This window comes from Schistocerca piceifrons, chromosome 9 (genome assembly GCF_021461385.2).
Source record: "Schistocerca piceifrons isolate TAMUIC-IGC-003096 chromosome 9, iqSchPice1.1, whole genome shotgun sequence".
In the NCBI taxonomy this organism is placed as follows: Eukaryota; Metazoa; Arthropoda; class Insecta; order Orthoptera; family Acrididae; genus Schistocerca; species Schistocerca piceifrons.
The window spans coordinates 191742335-191766697 of record NC_060146.1 but is presented as its reverse complement, the minus strand read 5'-3'; positions in this window follow the sequence as shown (position 1 = coordinate 191766697).

Sequence of the window (24363 nt, the reverse complement as noted above, 5' to 3'; positions counted from 1 at the left end):
TTTCTGCCGACGATTCCAAAGACAACGGCCCCAAAGCGATTAGGTACTTTACGGTGAGGCAGCTCTCCTTGAGTATTTATTTATTTCGTGTTCCATAGATCCATATGGGAACATATCCCTGGATATAGAATGAGTCAAGGTTTTTATAGATTATTGTTTTGTGCACAGATACATTGATCTTATCATTAGATTAAAGAAACTGTGTAGTTTAGCATATACCCTTACATATTAGGACACCTGAAAGAATATACAGTCATACATAAATTTGGGTATTGTTCTTAAGTTATACAGGTATCATATACAGACATACATAAATTTGGGTATTGCATTAATTTACACGGTACTTACAGAGTATGATTAATCAATTATAGAGGTCACACAGTAAGGTTTAAGCACAAACAAGATACTCTGTGCATTTTTGCTAAGAAATTCATCAATACTGTAACAAGATTCATCTAAAAGGAACTGTTTCAGTTTTTCTTTAAAATTTGGCATGTTTCCAACGAGTTCTTTAATGTGCAATGGGAGGGCATTAAAAATCTTGGTGCTACTGTATAAAACCCTCTTCTGAACCATGCTTTTCGTTTTTAGCTCATATTGTATATCCAGTTTCCTTCAGGTCTTATAACTGTGGTATGAGGTATTGACTGTGAATAAGTTGCTATTTTTTGAAACAAAGCACATCAGAGAAAAAATATATTGGGCAGGTGTTGTAAGGATTTGTAGAGCTCTAAACAGATGCCTCCACGAGTGCCTAGGATGTACTCCACACACAATTCTTATTGCTCGCTTCTGTGCATAAGAAGCATCAAACGAAAACAAATGTGGCTGCCGTGGATGGGAGCTGTCGAGTGAGTTTAAATATATTCACTTCGCATGTTTTATTTGTTGTAATCACTTATTTTAATTCTCTGATTTGATTATTAGCAAAGCAAGCATAAATCACCTGCAGAACATTGCAGTTTTTTTACGAAAAAGTTGTGCTTCTACAAATCTGATTTTCCCCATGGTTAAGTACATATTTAACTGAAATAGCCTATTCTTTTCCGTGGATCATGTCAATTTATTTGAAACAAAACGTTTGATTTCACATTGTTGCCTAGTTTCAACTGTTCATTCAGCCTCTAGACTCCATTTTCGTATCATCGTACTTACAGCATTAACAGATCATATACAATACCATGATAAAGAGTGATTCACGAGAGAATACTCAAGGACAGAAGATAAAGATGCTTCAGTAGCTGATTAGTGTTTTTTGTCTTTTTTTAAAAAAATCTCACGGGATAGAACGAACAGATCAGAAAGATAAATATAATAAACTAAAACAGAAATTGGAGGAAACAGATAATTAAAATAAGTAATAAGTGTTTTTAAATTTTTAAAAAAATCTCACGAGATAGAACGAACAGATCAGAAAAGTAAATAAAATAAGATAAAACAGAACAGGAGACAGCCACACTCAAACCAAACTCCGCGCCGTCATGACGTCACACACAACATCCTTACGTCACGTACTGATATGTTTTTTTGTAGTGTGGTTTACAAAATTAGATATTAATGCTGTATTCTCTAATGTTTTATTTCTTGTATGACGTGATGTTTCTACGATCTGTTACTGCTTTATGCACGAACACTGATACACTTTTACTTGAAAATGGCTGCGCAGTAGAAATTGGTCAGTAATCCGGAATGAAACACTGCCTTCACAAGAAATATTTCGACGTATACGTGTTACCTTTTCTAGGCTTCACGTTACTTCTTAACTACAGTCGTTTACACCTTAAAATTATAGAATTCCATTCTTTGGTAAATTATGGATTGACAGGATATAGTGTTTTATCGTCATAATCATTATCTTAGAAAACAAACACGAGAGCAATGACCGGTACTTGGCACTGCCTATACACTAAGAACATCTAAGCCTGTCTGGAAATAATAGCAATTAACGGAATACTCCTAATAAAGAAAAATGAATCTCCATGTTCACACAACAGTAACTTTTATATAAAAAAGAGAAGTTTCTAACAAGGAATTCAAATGTACAACTTTTCAACATAAATGAAACACATTTTGTTTTCCTTTTTTACCGAGAATCGTACAGTCTGTTTGCTCCATTTACTATCTGTTAAAACATATCTTTATTCTCATACACGATCAAAGAGAAACGAAATTAGCAAGAGGAAAACTAAGCAGTCATGCAAATTGGATGTGAGAGAATGTTTTTTGTATGCAGGCTACGAGGTCTGAACCATCTCAATGTTTTTCTTCGCTACCTGTGTGTGGAGGGTGAATACACACAAAGTCATTGTCTCTCGTGACATCTGTTATACCTTAATGCACCTATTGCGTACATCAAGATGTGAATACCTTTTCGAAAATTGATTGCGAGAGTCAAAAGAAAGGTAATATTACAGGTAAATTGTGCTTTTTAAAATATTGTTTCGACCTGTTGAAACTGAGCTCCACTTGTACAACTTTGTAACTATTTTATGTCTATTATATGCGTACAAGGATGGGATTTGCGCCTCCCAAATTAATCGACAGAACTAGACTGAAGGTAATACGTTCATACAACGAAGTGGAATTTTCAGTGCAACTAAGCATGTCATTTTATTACCATGCTTAGCTGGACCTATAATACGTTATATGTAAAATATGGCAATGTTGCTTCGAAATGCAAGAAAGGTGTCAGGACGATCACGGCATTGCGCATGCACGGTAAGACCATTTGCAAACAGTCATGATATATCACAACACCTTTAATCGAGCGAACCGAAGAACGCCAGCAATAATGATTTCATGCTGATGCCCGTTGTAAGGTTGGCGGCATTGAAGCAAAGATGAGTCACTGACTTCCGCCAAGGCGGAGCGCGCAGTTCTAGTTAGACGTCAGTCTTGGTGTAGCAGTCGTCAGTGTTATTTGGCTGTGTAGTAGCGGAAGCATAATGGGTACGTCACATACACTGCAGATAGGTTTTATGGATAGAGGACAAGCTGTTAGACTAGTCAAATAATGCAATGGAACGCGTCGTGTTTCATTTCGCATGAATCTACCTACGCAGCAATTTGTTTACGGTTTCGGGGTTTCTAAGTAATTCTTCGTGGCAAACTTATCATTCGTCAGTTACTATCTGTTTAAATTACGTTAGCCTTACCTGACATAGAAAATAGGTATTAAATTGTCTTTAGTATGGTATCATTCGATGTTGGTTCAAGATATCTTGCGGTATATACTAAATACAATATAAGACATCGGTTTTTATCACTCTGAACAGCGTAATCATGTGCACGATTCTATTCATTTGCCATTCTAGAAGCTTCCGCTGTCCTCCTCAGACAGTATCCATAAACTGTGGCTAATGTATATGGCCACAGAATGTCAACCATATTTCCCCCCTTTGATACATATATACCCTCCTGAAGCTGGCGACATATCTTTCACTTAGTTTTAATGATACTGGTCACATGCTTAGGTGTATAATGTAAGATGTGCACATAGAGAATATGGTAGTTATGAACCATAGTTTACCTCCATATGCTGCTGCGTTAAGTCTTTGAGCATGACTGCAAAATTCAGCAGAAAATCATACAGATAATGTGCTGCAGCTTGCGTCAGTATTAATAGATTTGCGTTATTTACCAGTAATGACTGCAGAGACTAAGTCATCGTCACGTCCGTAGTTTATACATACGAGTATACTTTTTAATACTTACAAATGATTGTTCACATTAAGGATATAGGCTCAAGGCTCCAGTCTTGGTCACTAAACTATTTATGGGTACTTCGATGCAGATAGGCCTAGTGAATTTTATGCTTCTTTCGAATATCAATTTTACAATAGCTTACTACAAAAACATGAAGTGCTATTGAATTAGACATGGAAGCACGTCTTTCTTTGTTCCTATTTGGTGTCATAATTTTGTGAAAAGGCATTGTTGTAGTTTTATAGTTTCTCCTTAAGCAACATACAACTGACTTTTCATATTCTACTTACTTAAATAAGACAGACTTGATCTTTTGGGATATATTGGTTAAGTATTATAGTTTCATTTCTTAAAATTCAATATGGTAGTGCCCAAAGACATGCCAAAGTCAGCAGATCCATAGTCTTGTTTCCCTGTTATTGCCGTGCTTGTGGCCATAAGTGCATACATTCTGTTTTGGCCACTTTTAAAAATTTGTAGAAAGTATTGGTAATAAAGATTCTAACTATGCTAGTTTTAAGTAGGCTTACTTAAAATAGTTTTCATATTGTTATACCAAGATAAACATAATTCTTGCCTGAGCATCTCTTACTTATCCTTGAAGCATAGTAAAACACACAATAAGTTACGAAAATATAACGCTTTTTAGCTAAATGTTTGAGTCAACCAAAGGATAAGGGATGAAAGTATTTTCGCAGCCAAGTTGTGGTGGACGTTGTTGCCGACAAAATGACTGCTACTCCAAGCGTTTTATAGTACTCAAAGAACATAAAGAATTAAAAATTCGTGCCTACATCCCCTAGAATATACTGTGCACAGTGGCCCACATTCTGTCTTCAGGGGAGGTGTGATGATGGACTTGGTTCAGTGCTGCACTGTAAGGAAAATCTCTAGTGAATCTATGCAAAAATGTATTGAAAAAGCAGATTTTTCTCAGGCAGTAATTACAATACTTCTTAATTGTTCTATTGAGTTGCTGTAAGTTTTATCTACTTTATGCACATTTTTCTTGTGTGGATGTATAAAGAACAAATTACTTCCTAGCAAGTTGATAATATAGTTATGAAAGCCACAGTTTTATAATATGCAGAGGCCAAAAGTGGGGAAAAAAGTTTGTGGCCAAAACTAGGGAAATATACAATTTTTTTTTAATTTTTTGCTTTCACTATTGAACTTAGATTTGTTCCTACACGGTTGCAATGCACAGACTTTGAAACAGATGATTTTCAAGTAATGTGTAAACTTTTCCTTAAGTAATCATCTAGCTTCTTGTAGTTTCCTTGATATAGGCCTAGTTATAAGTGGTGCCTCAACCTTATTGTATGTGATAAAAACAGTATCATTTTGTCAAGTAACTTTGGTCAGTATTGGCAAAATTCGTGTATGGAATATAATGGATGCTGTTTGACTTTTGCAGTTTCCTTTTTAAATAAACCTGGTGGTAGGCATTGCCTGTTAAAGGCAGTGTGTTGAAATTTTTACTGCAACTGTTAGTGCTGTCTTGTTCCAGACTGGGTATTTCAGTGTTCATTTTGTGTCCTTAAATATATTTATTGCCTCATGCTGAAAGCCGTCTTGGTTTTCCTTTATGCTGATGAGGTATAAAACACACTGGCTGGAAATTTTCATTTTCCTAACAAGTTGTTCTCCAGTTTTCTGCTTGATGTTATGACCCTGACAGCTTTATTTTCATTAACATGAAGCATCCCCGTAACAGTGGGACATAACTAATGTGCCTATGTAATGGTGCATAATACACTGTTACAAGCTGCTGGGCAGTTAATGCACCACTTAGTCTTGCCAGATATGGTCTTACATGGATCACAAATACTTTGAAAGAGCACAATGATGAAACCCAGCAGTTTGACAGCATTCATATGATCCTGGCATCCAGTGCTGCTGAAGCTGCAGATGATTTTTCCATGATTGTCATTTAATTTTCCATGAGCCATGTTGATTTCAAAGAGAACCTCTTTGATGGTAGAGCTTGTCAGTTTTTCCTCAGTCAAAAGGGTGGTTTCAACAATAAATGTACATGTTCTTACACACTGACCTTGACCTAAATAAGGAACTGCATTTACTGATGGACATAACCTTGTAAGTTTCCCTTTACCAGTGACAAATTCAATAAAGCACCACATATAAATATTGTAAGCAATGACTCAAAAATTGTAGTAAACTATATTTTTGATACAGTGCAACATAGGTAACTGCTGCTTTGCACTCACTTTAAATATAATGTGTTAATTACTAGTTGCTGGTACTAGATTTATTGTAAAGATAAATTAATCTTTATAAAGTTGCTGTGTATGAAAAGGTAGGCAAAAGTCGTATCCAGTGTTTTCTGTACATGTTATGGATACACAGTGGAGATGTGTAAATTGTAGGAATATTTTGGACTAGTGGGCATGTCACTAGTAAAAGCTGAAATTAGATCAATCAGTTAACATCTGTTCAGATATTTGTGAGAAAGTAATGATGTATGCTTTTTTTCCCTTCCAGAGTGCCCATGCTGTCAGCAGTTTTCCGACGAGATAGAGATGTTGTACCGGTATGTATCTGCATGTTGCATTAGAACATCTTGTGCTGAAAGTATGTCTGTCATTAATGCCGGTCATTGTACTGTGTTCCTTGTGAGTTATTTTTCACAGCAGTGTGACATGTACTCGTGCTAGCAATATTTAAATGCAGCTGTGTTTTAATGTTTGCTGCTGGTCAAAGTGTTACTGCTTATTAGTAAATTTCAGTTATTGTTTGAGGCACAATAAATTTATCAGAAATGGTTAAGCCAAGAAATGTTAGGTCTCAACTATTGAAATGGTAATATCATGTCAAAGGATTGAAGATTGCTTTTCCAATAAATCAAGCAGTTTAACATAGTAAAGTTCAACTATGTCAAATGAATGGTAGGCCCATATTTTGTAAAGTCTGTGGAGTGGCCTTTCTGTAATTATCTCAAAAAGGATATATTCCTTAGTGACAGAATAGATGTTTCTCAGAAAAATAGATGTTTAGCACTGATGTGGCTCAAAGGCAGTCAGGTTTACATGGAGGTAGAGTAATACTATGTTGTTAGTTTTCAAGTGGAGCAAGGTATGAATTCAGATGCTTTGATTAGCCTAGTCCCTTTCGGACTAAAATGTGCTTAATGGTTATCTGGACATGTTATTGGATGACTGCTTCATCCCATAATATGAGGAGCTGTATGATGTCGCAGTTGGGAAGAGAACCTAGGCAGTATTGTTTTTACACAGACATTACTTTTGGAATGGAGGTTGTATTGATCCTGATCTAAATTGTAGTTTGAGATATAGGTTGAGGAGATATTTGCCCTGCGTTTGTGAAGCCAGTGAATTTGGGTATGAGATCTTGTAGTGAAATACTGATTTTAGTTAAGTTGAAAGGTGACAGATGGGTTTAAGAGTTGACGATGTGCAGCCAGAGGCTTAAATTAGTCCGAATTGTCAATATGGGATAAGGATTTTTAACTTTTTTTAGCCAATATAATGGTTCCATTATAATATACACATTTCACATTCTTACTATAGTCAGTGGTAAAAAGTTGTTTAAAATTTGTTATGAACCATATATTGTTGTGGCTAACAAGTGCAGCTTGTAGTCAAAGGCTGTGAGTAATGTTTTTTGAACATTAGTAGTCTTAAAACTGTGCTGTGAAATGTGGCTTCTACAGAGTTCAGCCCGTACAGGTTTCCTGAAGACTGTTCCTTCAGCCTTTGCCTCTGATGACTTTTGTGTCATGCCTGCATCTCAAGCAAAATTTGGGAAACGATATATTGACTTTAATTCTAATCAATTGAAGCTCATGTTTGGTAGCTTTTATAACTTCGAACCTATCAATAAATATTTCAGAGCACAGGCATGGAGGATCTCTTGAAAATGTCATTACTGGTACAATATGTTGTAAGAACATGGTGGGAAACCTAATATTATGGTTAAAGAATTTTCATATTTTCTTGTAATGCTATTAAAACTTGGTTTTTATGAAAGCGTACACTATTAAGGCAATGGTGCTTTCATGAGATAAAAAAATGGCCATTCTTAGTATGAATTGTCAATAACCCACTGGTGAAAATAAAAAATGACAAGGTAGTATAACAGATACAGCTTCAGCTGTGGGTGAGCCATGGGTTCGTTAGCTATTGTCTGTCTAATTTTGTTCTCCTCAGTGTTCCTAGGAGTTCGAGACCACCTTACTCATACAATAATGAGTGTCATAATAGATGTTACATGTATACAAATGCTCTTGGGAGTGAGTTTTTCTGTGAACATACTAGAGAATAAAATAAAATGAAGATTTTTGTCACTGCTTGATTGTGACCATTCACTATTCATCCAATAACCACAATCGCAGCACAAGGCCCGTGAACTTGGAAATATCGTTGGGCAAGCTCATAAGTATTACAAATTAAACACAAGGCAGCTTGTTAAATGTCTTCGTTTTAGAACTGAAAATGCAAAAAACAAAGGGTGCAGTGAAGATAACATATATACCATTCAGTATCTTCCCACAACCCACCTTTCAGTATGGTTTATTGTGATTGTTGGGAAACATATTGGGAGATAAATGTGCTTTGGCACATGGTTTTTATCCTGATACTAGATTTGGGCCAGATGGCTGTAGTTTCTTTACTGCAGAATTGTTAGCCATCTTGCACACACTGGACAGTGTCCGCTTCTGCTCGCGACTGTCCTTCACTATCTGCAGTGACTCCTTGAGCAGTTTGCAAGCTATCGGCCAGTGCTTCCTTTGCCGTCAGGTGGTCATAGCTATCCAGGACTCCCTTCATCTCCTTGGTCGTGGGTGCTCATCAGTTTTCATTTAGACCCCAGCCCAGTTGGGCTCCATGACTACGAGCTTGCTAATCGCCTGGCTAAATTGGCTAGTAACAGGCAATCTCTTGCTATTGGCATTCTGGAAATAGACCTTTGCTCAGCATTACGTCGTCAGGTTTTGAGACTTTGGAACGCAGAATTGCAAATTTTCTTCACCGAACAAGCTCAGGATCGTAAAGGGTACCAAAACTGTGGCGGTCCTCCTCACGGGCCTTACAGTGTGAGGTTTGGGAATACAGAAGTGTCAGATTCCACCCGTCTACTTTGATCCATGATGTCATCAATATGGTGGAAATCGCTGTTATAAGCATATCCAATATGGTGCCTATATCACTAGATACGCATGACAACTAACATGAAAATGTGTAGTCAATGACATCTCCCTCCAAAAACAGAACAAAACTAATGGGACAACTGCAGGATATTGGGGGTTATAGGAGTGGACAAGCTAAATATAACAGTAAAAAAATGCACCACGATCCCCCCAAAACACAAAAGATGACAAACAAAAAATAATTCCAAAATGTACAGGGATTGGACACTTCCCGTGACCTATATAGGTTAATGGCAGCTGACAGTACAAAAACAGCAATGCCTAAAACAAAAACTATGAAAATTGGAATTGGAAATATCCCTTCACCACAGCAGAAGGTACCAAAACATACGTACCTACATTTAAAAATATGAAAATTGGAATAGGTCATTTTCCTTGACATGTATAGGTCAACTATAACTACTGATACGAAAAAACCAACACTGACAACTACGAAAAACAAAACCACAACACATCAAAAATTAAACACTCAAACATCCCTATTGTAGCTGTACCAACTGACAGTACTCATTGGCAAAGAACTCTGTTCTCACATTCACGGACTATTGCCAGGAGAAGTTCCAATGCAGCTTTATGGTATGGTGTGTTTAAAGAATAGACAGTATATGGTCACTGGACCAAATTGGAAAGCTCACGCTCATTGGAGGTCATGTTAAATGAAACTGCAATGGCTCTTAAAATGTATTGATACTTAGATAAAGCAATTGTCACATAAATAATTATGTAGTTTTCTTGCCAGGTATAAATATTAGACTATGCAATTTGTGCTTCATGCTGTAGCAACTGTTACCTCTTAAGTTAGCTTGGAGCACTTGGGAGGTGACAGAGGTTTTCATTTCAGGTTTCACACCACAGTGCAATACAACCAAACTGCTCTAAAATGAGGACATCCCATTTCTGTCTGCCTGTCGGCTCAGACTGGGACACTTGTGGTATGTATGGAAAATGAAGGTAAAGTCTTGTCCCATGTTGCAAGAGTGTATGTGGTGTGCTGTGAAACGGTGAACCTACCTTCTCTGCTTCCATATTCTTGCTCAGTAGTGTGCAGTAGCTGATCTTTCCTCAGACGTTTCCTGTGTTCTGTGGCTGGTCACTGTTAGTGTGTCAAAGTAGTATTGGGTGAACTGTTGAATAATCTAGTCCTATAATGGACTGAATGTGATTAGTGTCTGAATGGAATATCAGTTGAGAGTAGCTAAATGCTATCTTGAAAACATTGTGGGGTTTGTACAGTATTTCTTGAAGCATTTATAGCTGCATTTCTGCTGGTACTAATTTTACTCTTAAAGTTAACCAAAAATTTTTGGAGTAACAGTTGTGCTCATGCACATGAGAATTTCAGGTAAAATGCATGTTATCTGTCTTTTTCTTCCTGAAATTTTTGTGTATGTGCAGCTAATTTTCAAAGCCTCCTGTCTTTGTACAGAGTATATTGTTATACTAGGATTTTTGTTTTAGCTAATTGCTTCATACATAACAAATTTGTGAGTAGTTTTTCTGCCCTGTCTGAAATTGTTTCTGTGTGGCTTCCTGTCTTGGTTTGCATGCTTCATAGATATTTGAAAGCACATATTTTAATAACTTGTCTACTACAACCAAAAACCTTCCGTTTCCCAGCTGATTTTTATTACCTGACTTCAGTTTATTTCCATGCCTACATCCTCAGCTTCCTGTGAGAAGTCATTAGTTTTTCAGTTCCTGCTCAGTCTTCCTGCAACACTGTTCCCTGTACTTAGCATAATACTTCACTTTAATGTGTTACTGTTCGTGTTAATGTCACTCTCAGTTGTAATGTCTCTTTCTAATGTATTTCAATTTTACTTTTCAGTGTATGGACATCTGTATTGAATCCGGAAGCACCAGAATTTGTAAGGTATCGTATTCTCATGTTTGTCTCGAAAAATTTTATTCATTTGCTGTGGTACTTACGTACCAGTCTCTGTATTTCGCTGTATTTCTTAAATTGCTATGTTTTGTTCCCATATTACATGTTCATTTGATAAACTATTTATCTCTGCTTCCTGCAAGTACCTTCCGCTAATAGTAATTTTTACTTTTCTTGTAGTTCAACTGTGACGGTGCAGCAGTCGCCGTTACATCAAGATGCACCTGACCTTCGGAGGTATGGAATAGACATAACCAGTGGATCAGCATCACTGATCAGTGTTAATGCACTAGTGTCAGTTTACATTTTTTGTGTGAAAGCACTTAGTTAGGATGTGACACAAGGTAGAATGTCCAGCTACGTAATCATTTTATGTACACATTTGATTGGCTGCTGTGTGACTATAAAACTCGCACAGGCAAAGCTTCCCAGTTACTAAATATGTATAGTAATTGGATATAAATCGTAAACCTCTTCCTTCCCTCCTCTTTCCCTCTGTCCCCTTTCTCTTTCCTCTCCTTCACCCCATCCTCTCCCCTGTGTTCCTCAATCTCCATTGCTTCCCTCTCTGTATTGTAACATTTGTTAGGAACTGAAGTTGATAAATCGATGGGTACGACAATGAATATCATTCCTGTATGGGCTGTGAGAGACCTCTCAGCTGATGGACCTGTGGACAGTAGCTTCAGTGAAGGTATAGTCATATGTTGTCTGCAAATTGGTAGGAATACAAAACTTCTGGTTTCTGTATCACAGTAGTATTCTGATTATAAGCCTACAAGCCATATTGCCGCCTTTTTGTTTTCTGTTAAAATCAACTGAGGAAGAAAAAAATCAGCACACAGTTTTGTATGCAGTTTTGTTTTAAAAATACATGAGAGTAAGAGTATGTGGGAGTTGAAATTTCTCTAATGGTTTAAATGCTATGCTATTGTGGTTTGACAGTGAGAAAGAAAAGCTAAACAGCATATTTTCACAGCCATCATTTTCTTTTGTGCAGTCAGTTTCAACAGTAAACTGTGCATTGTTTCAAAATTATTGAGATTGTCTGTCAGAATGTTCATTGGAGTATTGTGTAAAATCAAGTAAACTGGACAAGAACATATACATGGGAACATGTAACATCTTGTCTTTCTATAGTAGTATGAATGGTAAGACATTGCATCAGAAGTTTTACTCATGTATGTTCATAGGATTGTTCAGAAACGGTACAGACTTCAGAGCACAGGGTTTTGTGCATAGTCCCATTTCCAGTTACAGATAAAGTACTGGTATAATTGAAATAATTTAAATAGAAAATCATAAAATTGCATATTTTATTGATTCCTTGGGGGGCTGTTCAAGTGTGAGCATTTATAAGAAGTTGACAAAATGCACCTACATAAAATTCTGCCAACTGAGGTTGCATGTAGCCTGTTACAGCATCACAGTTTGTCAGTGTTGCTGCCAATCCACTTCATTGTGGATGCACAGGTAGACGTTGTTTGGAGCATAGTCTGGACAGGGGCAGATGTTCAAGCCCCATGTAAATTGAGCTAATGACTGGTTACTGGTAACTGTGTTTGGGCATTTTTTTGTGAAACCACCACAAGTAGTGATAACTGAGTGCTTTATTTTGAATAGCTCTTGATAGTATTTCTACGGTCTCTTACCAAGGTTAAGAATTGTTCCACATGCCTCCAGTGTGGGCTGCTCCACACCACCACCACCTCCTCCTCCTCCTCCTCCTCCTCCTCCTGCTGACACAAGGCGTACAAAAGTCTCAAAGGTTTCTTGTAGTGCAATGTTAAAACAATTCTTAGTTATAGTTCTGTCCAGTAACTCTCACTTGAGACTGCATAAAGTGTCCAAAGTCAGCAGAAGTTACGGTTCTAACAAAAATATGGAATCTGACTGGCACAGAACTTGCTCTACCCCAGTTTAGTCTCATGCAGAACATTGAAATTTACAGTTGTCAGTTACGGAACGTTCTCCAGAGATGGAGCATGTTTTTTCACAATTTTCCAAGTTTTCTGTACCTGTGTGTGTGTGCTGACAATTTTAGTAAAAGCACTTATCTAGGATGGGACTAGAAACTGAATGTATATAACCTGTCCATATTTGATAGCTGGTTCCTGTGTGCATGAAAATACAATTACAAATTTATTTTAATCCATTGGATACTTTGCTCAGTCCTCTTTCTTTACTAGTGATGCTCACGTGGTTTATTCTAGGAAACTGATAAATTGTCCAGAATTTTTAAATTTGAACTTCGATAGAATGTTTTCATGGATTATTGGAAGATAATACTTTGGAACTGATGGGGCATACTGACAGTCCTTTGAATCTTTCATTTAGTGTTCTCCACACCCTCAAATTTGAGACACTTTTATTTCACAGACTTCATCAGATAGGTTGACCTTCCAAAGAGACTGCACTAGGATATTGATGTTCATGATGTCATAAAATACATACTCCACTCCATCTGGATTGCTGCTTGGTTTTGGAATGCCGCTTGTTCTTGCAATATAATGGTGGATTTTTGTATGCTGTTGAAGCCTCTTTACACTGAGTAAACATCTGTATGTACATGTCAGAAATGTGCATAAAGCTCAGCCAAATATGAGAGTTTAAGTGCAGCAAATGTGACTTTGGCTTTTCAAGCATTTTGTTTGTGCTTACTGTATTAAACGAAATGGTTGTGTTCCAACTAAGACAATGTATGCAACATTTCATAATGGGTTTAATGCATTTGTAAGAGTTGAGTTTCATTAATTGGCTATGAACACGAGCAAGTTTACTGGTACATAATAGTTTCGGCCATTATAACCATATTATAAATTTTATATGGCTGTTTTATTTGCTTCCAGAAACATTCCTGTGTACACTGAAACTTTTGAATGCTGAAAAGTGCAGCAGTAGCTTTGTCAGTATTTGTGGCCATTTTGTAGTATCCCCCCCTGCGGGTTCGGGGGTTAGAATAGGCCCGCGGTATTCCTGCCTGTCGTAAGAGGCGACTAAAAGGAGTCTCAAATGTTTCGGCCTCATGTGATGGTCCCCTCTTGGGTTTGACCTCCATCTTTCTAAATTATTCCAAAGAGCGAGCCAATTGGGGAAGGGCGCCTTACATGGTGCACTGTATCCGTCGTGCATTGAGACCTTTAGCCGACTTTTTCGTCGTTGCAATGGTGTCCCGCTCGTTTTCCGTCTCTTGGGCGGGGATACGTCACTGGGTGCGATTACCACACTGCATTCTGCAGTGTTGCTTTTAACTGCAACGACGACCTTGGACATTTTTGCACCTAAGATCCAGCACGGTAGCCAGTCCGTTGTGGTGGGGCCGCCATGTACCCTGTTGGTTGTAGCCCCCCTGACAACACAGGGATCGCTCTACTGATGCCTGCGCCGTTAACTCCCCACGTATGCCAAGGAGTAGATGCCCATCTCCCTGGGGCATCAGGACTCCTGGCAATGGCCATCCTGCCAGGTGGCCTTTGCTGTGGCTGGGTGGCGCCCGTGGGGAAGGCCCTTGGTCGGAGTAGGTGGCATCAGGGCGGATGACCCGCAATGAAGCGTGGTACATCATCTCTCGCTGGCGGCCAGCCGCCAGCAGTCTCTAAGCGTTCTCGGGCTCAATTTAATGCTCAAAAGTACGATCCGAAAACATTCCCTTCTCTGGCCACGCCGTGGGAGGAGCGTAAGTCTCAGGATGGAGGTAATAGTTATTCGCCCCGATTCTTAGTTTGCACAAGAGCTGATGGGGAGTCTTTTCTCTCCACAAAGCCTTTTCTCTCCACAAAGCCTCAGTTCTTTGTAGAGCATTTAGAGGACAAGTTTGGGGAGGTGGAGGGCTTGTCCAAAATGCGCTCTGGGTCAGTACTGATACAAACGACAAGCTCCGCCCAGTCACGCAGGTTACTTGTTTGTGGCAAGTTGGGGGATGTTCCCGTTACCATTACACCACATAAGAGTTTAAATATGGTCCATGGAGTTATTTTCCATAGGGACCTACTTTTGCAGTCTGATTACGAGCTGCGCGCCAACTTAGAGCGTAGAGGTGTTCATTTCGTCCGGCGCGTTCATCGGGGTCCAAAGGACAATCAGGTTGCTACCGGTGCCTTCATCTTGGCCTTCGAGGGTGATACATTACCGGAGAAGGTCAAGGTGACGGTCTACCGTTGTGATGTCAAGCCCTATATCCCTCCCCGGATGCGGTGCTTCAAGTGCTGGAAGTTCAGGCATATGTCTTCCCGCTGTACTTCCAGCCTCACATGTCGAGATTGCGGACGCACATCACATGTGCCCCGCCTCCCATCTGTGTCAACTGCAGAGAGCATCATTCCCCCTGCTCGCCTGACTGCAAAGTCTTTCAGAAAGAGCGCAAAATCATGGAATATAAGACCCTGGACTGGCTGACCTATACTGAGGCCAAAAGGAAATATGACAGACTCCATCCTGTGAGAATGACATCTTCTTACGCAGCAGCTACAACGACTGTGCTAGCCCCATCAGTTTCCAGACTTCCAGCCAGCTCGATAAGCAGTACGACTCCTCCTGCCCCCTTGCCCGTGGGGGGTTCTACCCCACCGGTTGCTCCTGCACCACCTACCTCAGGAGCAACATCCTCCCACCCGTCGGGGACGTCTGTCCCCACTTCTCAGCCGGAGAAGCGTCTAACTTCTTCGGCTACTCTCGCCCGTAAGAGTTCCCTTGGGACCCTCCCTTCCCAGGGTTCCACCAGCGGGAAGGATGACGGCCGACAGTGGCATAAGTCCTCACCAGCGGCCGGGCGTAAGGCTTCACGATCCTCCTCCGTCCCGGAGACTGAATCGGTGAAGCCTTCCCAGCCGGTGAAACCCAAGGTTGAGCGAGAGAAGTCCAAGAGAAAGACCTCTAAGGCCAAAGAACTTGCGGTGGCACCAACCCCACCGCACCCTTCGGGCTCTGCGTCTGAGGATGGGGTCGAGATTCTAGCGTCCGCTGAGGACCTTGATCTCGCCGGTCCCTCAGACGCCATGGATGCCACTCACATGGGTACTGAATCGGTGGCAGTGAGTGAACAAGCGGCGTAAATTGCCTTCCCAGTCCTTTCACGCCTTTCTCAGCCATGGACAATATCATCCTCCAGTGGAACTGCGGCGGTTTTTTCCATCATCTAGCTGAGCTCCAACAACTTATCAGCCTTCACCCTTTCTTCTGCATTGCTCTTCAGGAAACTTGGTTTCCAGCAATGCGAACCCCCGCCCTCCGTGGCTATCGGGGTTATTATAAGAACCGGGCAGCATATGAAAGGGTGTTTGGTGGCGTCTGCCTCTGTCTTTCACACTCTGCACAGCGAGTCTGTCCCTCTCCAAATACCTTTAGAGGCTGTCGCTGTTCGGGTGTGGACGCCACAGGCTGTTACCGTCTGCAGTCTTTACCTTCCACCGGATGGTGATGTCTCGCAGCATGTCCTGGCTGCGCTGATAGCCCAATTGCCGCCACCTTTCTTGCTATTGGGCGACTTCAACGCCCATAACTCACTGTGGGGTGGGTCAGTGGCAACAGGTCAAGGCGCCATCATTGAGCATTTATTGTCGCAGCTCGATTTCTCGATTTTAAATGATGGTGCCTTCACACACTTCAGTGTGGCGCATGGCACATACTCCGCCATTGACCTTTCAATCTGTAGCCCTAGCCTCTTACCGTCTGTCCAGTGGAGTGTGCATGATGACCTGCGTGGTAGTGACCACTTTCCGATCTTTCTGTCACTACCACAGCGTCGCTTTTCTGGGCACCCTAGCAGATGGGCTATGAATAAGGCTGACTGGGACTTGTTCTCCTCCACTGCCGCTATTGCGCCTCTCTCTAATGATGACATTGATGCGGTGGTTCAATCGGTCACCACCGGCATCGTTACTGCCGCTGAATCTGCCATTCCCCGCTCCTCTGGGTCCCCTCGGCGCGGACTGTGCCTTGGTGGTTGCCTGAGATCGCTGCAGCGATTACAGATCGCCGGCGGGTGCTACAGCGTCACAAGCGACATCCCTGCATTGAACACCTGATCACCTTCAAACGGCTGCGTGCGTGGGCCCGCCGCCTTATCCGCCAAAGCAAGCAGGAGTGCTGGGAGCGGTATGTGTCCACCATTGGGCTCCATGTTACTCCATCGCAGGTCTGGGCCAAGATTCGACGCGTCTACGGCTATTGGACACCTGTCAGCGTCCCTGCGCTCTCACTGAATGGAGCAGTTTGTACTGACTCCGACGTCATTGCAAACCACTTAGCAGAGCATTTTGCTAAGATTTCGGCTTCAGCGAATTACCCCCAGGCCTTCCGCTCCATTAAAGAGCGGATGGAACGTCAGAGCCTTTCTTTTCGCACCCACACTTCTGAATCCTACAACGCTCCATTCAGTGAGTGGGAATTTCACAGTGCCCTTGCTGCTTGCCCTGATACCGCTCCCGGGCCAGATAGCATCCACCGTCAGATGCTGAAACACCTTTCAGTGGACTGCAAGCGACGCCTCCTCGACCTGTACAACCGTCTCTGGGTCGAGGGTGAGTTTCCATCGCAATGGCGGGAGAGCATTGTCATCCCAGTTTTGAAACCGGGCAAGAGCCCTTCGGAGGTGGACAGCTACCGCCCCATTAGCCTCACCAACGTTCTTTGCAAGCTTCTCGAACGGATGGTGAGCTGGCGCTTGCATTGGGTACTGGAGTCTCGGGGCCTTCTGGCTTCATCTCAGGGTTGTTGTTGTTGTTGTTGTTGTTGTGGTCTTCAGTCCTGAGACTGGTTTGATGCAGCTCTCCATGCTACTCTATCCTGTGCAAGCTTTTTCATCTCCCAGTACCTACTGCAACCTACATCCTTCTGAATCTGCTTAGTGTATTCATCTCTTGGTCTCCCTCTACGATTTTTACCCTCCACGCTGCCCTCCAATACTAAATTGGTGATCCCTTGATGCCTCAGAACATGTCCTACCAACCGATCCCTTCTTCTGGTCAAGTTGTGCCACAAACTTCTCTTCTCCCCAATCCTATTCAATACTTCCTCATTAGTTATGTGATCTACCCATCTAATTTTCAGCATTCTTCTGTAGCACCACATTTCGAAAGCTTCTATTCTCTTCTTGTCCAAACTATTTATCGTCCATGTTTCACTTCCATACATGGCTACACTCCATACGAATACTTTCAGAAATGACTTCCTGACACTTAAATCAATACTGGATGTTAACAAATTTCTCTTCTTCAGAAACGCTTTCCTTGCCATTGCCAGCCTACATTTTATATCCTCTCTACTTCGACCATTATCAGTTATTTTGCTCCCCAAATAGCAAAACTCCTTTACTACTTTAAGTGCCTCATTTCCTAATCTAATTCCCTCAGCATCACCCGACTTAATTAGGCTACATTCCATTATCCTTGTTTTGCTTTTGTTGATGTTCATCTTATATCCTCCTTTCAAGGCACTGTCCATTCCATTCAACTGCTCTTCCAAGTCCTTTGCTGTCTCTGACAGAATTACAATGTCATCGGCGAACCTCAAAGTTTTTATTTCTTCTCCATGAATTTTAATACCTACTCCGAATTTTTCTTTTGTTTCCTTTACTGCTTGCTCAATATACAGATTGAACAACATCGGGGAGAGGCTACAACCCTGTCTTACTCCCTTCCCAACCACTGCTTCCCTTTCATGTTCCTCGACTCTTATAACTGCCAACTGGTTTCTGTACAAATTGTAAATAGCCTTTCGCTCCCTGTATTTTACCCCTGCCACCTTTAGAATTTGAAAGACAGTATTCCAGTCAACATTGTCAAAAGCTTTCTCTAAGTCTACAAATGCTAGAAACGTAGGTTTGCCTTTCCTTAATCTTTCTTCTAAGATAAGTCGTAAGGTCAGTATTGCCTCACGTGTTCCAGTGTTTCTACGGAATCCAAACTGATCTTCCCCGAGGTTGGCTTCTACTAGTTTTTCCATTCGTCTGTAAAGAATTCGTGTTAGTATTTTGCAGCTGTGACTTATTAAACTGATAGTTCGGTAATTTTCACATCTGTCAACACCTGCTTTCTTTGGGATTGGAATTATTATATTCTTCTTGAAGTCTGAGGGTATTTCGCCTGTCTCATACATCTTCCTCACCAGATGGTAGAGTTTTGTCAGGACTGGCTCTCCCACGGCCGTCAGTAGTTCCAATGGAATATTGTCTACTCCGGGGGCTTTGTTTCGACTCAGGTCTTTCAGTGTTCTGTCAAACTCTTCACGCAGTATCATATCTCCCATTTCATCTTCATCTACATCCTCTTCCATTTCCATAATATTGTCCTCTAGTACATCGCCCTTGTATAGACCCTCTATATACTCCTTCCACCTTTCTGCTTTCCTTTCTTTGCTTAGAACTGGGTTTCCATCTGAGCTCTTGATATTCATACAAGTCGTTCTCTTATCTCCAAAGGTCTCTTTAATTTTCCTGTAGGCGGTATCTATCTTACCCCTAGTGAGATAGGCCTCTACATCCTTACATTTGTCCTCTAGCCATCCCTGCTTAGCCATTTTGCACTTCCTGTCGATCTCATTTTTGAGACGTTTGTATTCCTTTTTGCCTGTTTCACTTACTGCATTTTTATACTTTCTCCTTTCATCAATTAAATTCAATATTTCTTCTGTTACCCAAGGATTTCTACTAGCCCTCGTCTTTTTACCTACTTGATCCTCTGCTGCCTTCACTACTTCATCCCTCAAAGCTATCCATTCTTCTTCTACTGTATTTATTTCCCCCATTCCTGTCAATTGCTCCCTTATGCTCTCCCTGAATCTCTGTACAACCTCTGGTTCTTTCAGTTTATCCAGGTCCCATCTCCTTAAATTCCCACCTTTTTGCAGTTTCTTCAGTTTTAATCTACAGATCATAACCAATAGATTGTGGTCAGAGTCCACATCTGCCCCTGGAAATGTCTTACAATCTAAAACCTGGTTCCTAAATCTCTGTCTTACCATTATATAATCTATCTGATACCTTTTAGTATCTCCAGGGTTCTTCCATGTATACAACCTTCTTTCATGATTCTTAAACCAAGTGTTAGTTATGATTATGTTGTGCTCTGTGCAAAATTCTACCAGGCGGCTTCCTCTTTCATTTCTGTCCCCCAATCCATATTCACCTACTATGTTTCCTTCTCTCCCTTTTCCTACACTCGAATTCCAGTCACCCATGACTATTAAATTTTCGTCTCCCTTCACAATCTGAATAATTTCTTTTATTTCATCATACATTTCTTCAATGTCTTCGTCATCTGCAGAGCTAGTTGGCATATAAACTTGTACTACTGTAGTAGGTGTGGGCTTCGTATCTATCTTGGCCACAATAATGCGTTCACTATGCTGTTTGTAGTAGCTTACCCGCATTCCTATTTTCCTATTCATTATTAAACCTACTCCTGCATTACCCCTATTTGATTTTGTGTTTATAACCCTGTAGTCACCTGACCAGAAGTCTTGTTCCTCCTGCCACCGAACTTCACTAATTACCACAATATCTAACTTCAACCTATCCATTTCCCTTTTTAAATTTTCTAACCTACCTGCCCGATTAAGGGATCTGACATTCCACGCTCCGATCCGTAGAACGCCAGTTTTCTTTCTCCTGATAACAACATCCTCTTGAGTAGTCCCCGCCCGGAGATCCGAATGGGGGACTATTTTACCTCCGGAATATTTTACCCAAGAGGACGCCATCATCATGTAATCATACAGTAAAGCTGCATGCCCTCGGGAAAAATTACGGCTGTAGTTTCCCCTTGCTTTCAGCCGTTCGCAGTACCGGCACGGCAAGGCCGTTTCGGTTATTGTTACAAGGCCAGATCAGTCAATCATCCAGACTGTTGCCCTTGCAACTACTGAAAAGGCTGCTGCCCCTCTTCAGGAACCACAAGTTTGTCTGGCCTCTCAACAGATGCCCCTCCGTTGTGGTTGCACCTACGGTACGGCTATCTGTATCGCTGAGGCACGCAAGCCTCCCCACCAACGGCAAGGTCCATGGTTCATGGGGGGCATCTCAGGGTAGGTTCCGTAAAGGCCGCTCCGCCGCCGACAATCTGGTGAGCCTGGAGTTGGCCATCCGTACTGCCTTTGCCCGCCGTCAGCACCTGGTCGCTGTCTTTTTCGACATGCGGAAGGCGTACGATACGACATGGCATCATCACATCCTTTCTACGCTTCATGGATGGGGTCTTCGGGGCCCTCTGCCGATTTTTATCCGCAATTTCCTGTCGTATCGTACCTTCCGCTTGCAAGTCGCACCTTCATATAGTTCCTCCCACGTCCAGGAGAATGGCGTGCCACAGGGTTCTGTTTTAAGTGTGTGCCTGTTTTAATAGCCATTAATGGGCTCGCTGCGGCCGTGGGAAATTCTGTCTCCGCTTCCCTGTATGCTGACGACTTCTGCCTTTACTACAGCTCTATTGGCATTGCAGCTGCTGAACGTCAGCTACAGGGCGCAATCCGCAAGGCGCAGTCTTGGGCTGCAGCGCATGGTTTTCAGTTTTCGGCTGCCAAGACCCGCGTTATGCATTTCTGCTGGCGCCGAACGGTCCATCCTGAGCCGCGGCTTTTTCTTGACAACGAACTTCTTGCTGTGGTGGAGACCCACAGGTTTTTGGGGGTGGTTTTCGATGCCCGGTTGACTTGGCTGCCTCATATCCGGCAGCTTAAACAGAGGTGTTGGCGGCATCTAAACGCTCTGAGATGCTTGAGCCACACCCGCTGGGGCGCCAACCGATCTACCCTGTTGCGGCTCTACCAGGCGTTAATCCAGTCCCGTCTGGATTATGGGAGCCTGGCTTATGGCTCAGCATCCCCATCTGCGTTGCGGGTGCTGGACCCAATTCTCCACAGCGGGATACGCCTTGCCACTGGTGCTTTCCGCACCAGCCTGGTGGACAGCGTACTAGTGGAGGCAGGTGTCCCTCCACTGCGGTTACGACGCCAACGTTTGCTGGCCGCTTATGCTGCCCATGTTTCAAGCTTGCCCGGGCATCCAAACTATCATCTCCTGTTCCCGCGATCAGTCGACCATCTGCCAGAACGTCGGCCCCGGTCTGGTTGTACAATCGCGTTCCGCGTCAAAGAGCTTCTCTCTGGGCTTCAGGTTTTCACTGTTCCACCTCCTTTCCGGGCCACTTTGCATGCACCCCCATGGTGTGTTCCTCGCCATTGCCTTCGGCTCGACTTGGCACAGGGCCCGAAGGACTCAGTCCCTCCAGAGGCCTTCCGCCGCCACTTTTATTCCATCCTGGCCATGTATCAGGGCTCTGGCATTGATTACACTGACGGTTCGATGGTTGCTGGTCGTGTCGGGTATGCGCTCACTCTAGGGGACCATTCCGAACAACGTTCCTTGCAGGATGGCTGCAGCGTTTACACTGCTGAGCTGGTCGCCATCTTTCGTGCCCTAGAGTATATCCGCTCCTGCTCAGGTGAGTCCTTCGTTATCTGTAGCGATTCCCTGAGCGGTTTACGAGCTCTCGACCAGTGTTTCCCTCGTTCTTGTCTGGTGATGGCTATCCAAGAGTCCCTGCATACTCTTGCCCGTTGCGGCTGCTCTGTGGTCTTTGTGTGGACCCCGGTCATGTCGGTATCCCAGGCAATGAACATGTTGACCGCCTGGCAAAAGAGGCCACGAGTAAACCATCTCTGGATGTTGGCATCCCAGAGACTGATTTGCGGGCAGTCCTCTGCCGAAAAGTTTTTGCGCTTTGGGATGCTGAATGGCGCGATCGGATCACGCCCAATAAACTCTGTGCCATTAAGGAGACGACGACTGTGTGGCGGTCATCCATGCGAGCCGACCGCAGGGACTCAGTCATCCTTTGTCGGCTCCGCATTGGCCACTCCCGGCTGACACACAGTTATTTACTGCGCCGGGAGGACCCTCCTCAATGTCGCTGCGGGGCGGCTTTGACAGTGGCCCACATTTTGTTGGCCTGCCCCCTTTTAGCTGTGGTCAGGCAGACATTTGCGCTGCTTGATACGCTCCCTGCCCTTTTATCTGATGACCCTGTTATGGCTGGCTTAGTTTTACGTGTTATTCGGGCAGGGGGTTTTTATCGTTTACTCTGTGTGTGTGTGTGTGTGTGTGTGTGTGTGTGTGTGTGTGTGTGTGTGTGTGTGTGTGTGTGTGTGTGTGTGTGTTCTGTTCTTTTGTGTTGATTCTGGCCATTGGCCTACGATTTTACGCTGAGTTTTTAATGTGTTATCGTTGGTTGGCTTTTCCTTTTTATCTCTATAGTCGGCCAACCTCCGTCACACTCTGTGATTTTAATTTGTTTTGTCTGATCTCTGTACGAGTATTTTTTGTCCTGTGTCGTCTGACGTGTTTCCTGCTGTTCGTTTTTATTCTCTTTGGGTGGTTTTAATTTTTTGGAAAAATGGACCGATGACCGTCGCAGTCTGGTCCCTTAAATCCCCCAAACCAACCAACCAACCATTGTGTAGTATAATAGTTCAGTGAATGAAGTAATGTACAGTGCCAGGAAAGAGATTTGTAAATCGTAAAATTTCTGTTACAGGCTTGGTCCTGACGTTTGAAGGAAATGGACCTCCGAAAATAAGTGCTGCACCAGGTAAGTCATGTGCACACATAAGGGGTGTGTTGATGAGTACTTCACAACTTAGAAAATGCAATGATTTATTCATTTAACTTGGGCATGGATTTGGTGTCATTTTATAGGGGAATGATTTACCTTACACTTCCATAGGCCCAATGTGACTTTGTTTGGTTACACAGCACACACTCCATCTGAAGCTGAGGTCTTGGCAATGTGACCAGTGTGTCACATATGACTTGTTCAGTTGCGGCATATTCTAACTCAGAAATACAGTAGAGATGTCCAGGAATGTTTATGGGTTTTTTACAGGTGCAAGTTCTGCTGTTCATTAATTTAACCACTTCCATGAGAAGTTGACTACACAGTAACGGCAGCCTTAGCATTGTATCTTTCATCCAAATTGTTACACTACCACACGAGATCCTATAATCAATCCTACTGTTATTTAGGTCTTGTACGGTTTGAAGTGCGTATATTTACTTCACACATGCCAGTTATACATGGGACTGGAGCTGTAGAAGACAATGCTGGGTTGATTTTTTGTAGGACTGTACATGAAGCCGAGTCCCACTTGATGTTTGTCATGTGCCAAGGGATGACTTCATGATGTCATACTGAATACTTTCAGGAAAACACTTCGACCATTCAAAAATGATAGGCGTACTAGGAGGATCTTCACCATATTCTGTACAAAAATTACATTGTGTAGGTGCCACACACTCTCCAAACCAAAGCACACACAATCTGCTGCTACTGCTTGGGTTGGTATTAATTTGTACTTTTTGTACTTGCATATCACACAAGTCAGAACACAGTTTTCTGTCAATATGACACCAAGCCTGTCAGTAAGTTACCCGTATAAGTTGGTCTAAATTTTCAAATTTGTCAAGTTCTTTTCTAATACACCCTGTATGGTAGTGTCATGCATGCTCCTACAATCAACTAAATTCTTGTGCATGCATATGTGGACATCATGGTTTATAGGCCTACTGGGGAAACTCACCATGTAAAACAAAGAG